Genomic DNA, 1810 nt, shown 5'->3' with positions numbered 1-1810 from the left:
CTTTAAATATTAAAATTAATTTTAGACATTATACTTCTATTATTGCTGTAGCTTTTTCAACAGCAAATTGAAGAAAACAAAGGAAGACCCAATAGAGCAAGTGTCCCAATAAATACATCATTAGAAAATTTAAATCAATCTAATGCCTACTAACCTGTCGAAACTATTGGATCACCTCACAATTACCATTATAAAAGCGAAAAGACAGCTTCATGACCATAAATCCAGCTTTTCAATTTGACCCATATTCCAATTAGCAATCACTCCCACAATCATCCATCTCCTTAAACCCTACTCTAAAACAAATAGATGGGTATAGAAGAAAGAGAGCACAGAAGGAGAAGGAGGGCCATGATCAAAACTTCATCCAACAACCAAGGTCGAGACATATCACAAAAAGTTTAAAGAAATAAAAAAACAATTCAACAAAATAACTAATCAAACAATAAATAAGATCAAGTGTGTATGAGTATTAATCAAGGTTCAGAAAACCGGACCGATCATCAAACCGCTTTAGCTACTGGTTCACTGGTTTACTGGTCTAACCGATCTAACCGGTGGTTCAACCGGAAAAACCGTTTTAAAATAAAATAATAAATAAATTATAAATAAACATCCTAAAATATAATTATAGTATAATATAAATATTAAAATAATTTTCAAATTTAAAAAACTACCTTAAATGTCATCAATCAAATTCATATACTCTTATTAATATACAAACTCAAATTAAATAATATAAAAAAATATCAAATATTAAATATCAAATTGCCAACATATGAATTTATCAATCATCAAAATTTACAAAAATTTGTTGCAGATTTGCTCACCGTGTTGAGTAGAAGAATCAAGAGATGGTATAAATTGATATTGATTGGGATGCTTTGTTTAATTTAGCATTTTTCTAATTTAAAAGACATTGAGTTTTTTATTAGTACATGATTCTTGCATATTTATCTTTTGAACGATGGGAAGACAAAATGCTAGAAACTTAATTCTGGGCAAGAAATCATCATCAAAGTCTAATTGCAAGTGAAGATAAATAGGCCAATGCATAAGCTTAAATGTAACAACTTAACAGGGCCAAAAATAAAAAAGAAGCAGCAACAAAAGTTAAATATCACCAACAAATTCACTCTAAACCCTGAAATTAATAACTATTTCAACAAAAATTCAGAAACATCATACTCAAAAATTAAAAAATAGCAACAGCAGCATAACAAATCCATTTTAACCAATAATTTCAAGTTTCAACAACACAATCAATTATTTAATTAATTTCAGATTCAAAAATCACAAATTAGAGCATCAGACATTCAAAACACTGAAACAGACTCAACATTGATGACACTAAATTAAACAAAGCATTAACAAGGAAGAAGAAGAACATTAGCAACATTATTTAACAAAAATTTCAGAAATTAAAAGGGAGAAGAAGAACCGAGCATTCAGAAATTAAACAGAGTCATCAGTAACCAGAGCAAAATTAAAATGAAGAAGCAAAGCACGGCCACTCACCTTCGACGGAGACACGGACGGTGACCGGCGAGAGGTGAGACGACGGCAAACGGCGAGCTGCTCCAAGCCACGAACAGAGAAGCCAGTGAACGACGTGCCGAGCTACCTGGGTTCCGGACAGGGGGAAGAGGCAGAAGCGGAGGCGCCGAGAACCCGGAACGGCGGCGACAAGGAACCTAAGACTAGGGTTTTGCCGTTTTGATTTTGCTTTGCTTTGCTTCAAAGAGGGATTTACTTTGCACGATTGGGGAAGCGGGGGAGAGGGAGTCAGAGGGAGGGGGTCACAACTGGC

Source organism: Arachis ipaensis, chromosome B09 (genome assembly GCF_000816755.2).
Source record: "Arachis ipaensis cultivar K30076 chromosome B09, Araip1.1, whole genome shotgun sequence".
Taxonomy (NCBI): Eukaryota; Viridiplantae; Streptophyta; class Magnoliopsida; order Fabales; family Fabaceae; genus Arachis; species Arachis ipaensis.
The sequence above is the reverse complement of the archived record's forward strand: the minus strand, read 5'-3'. Positions refer to the sequence as shown.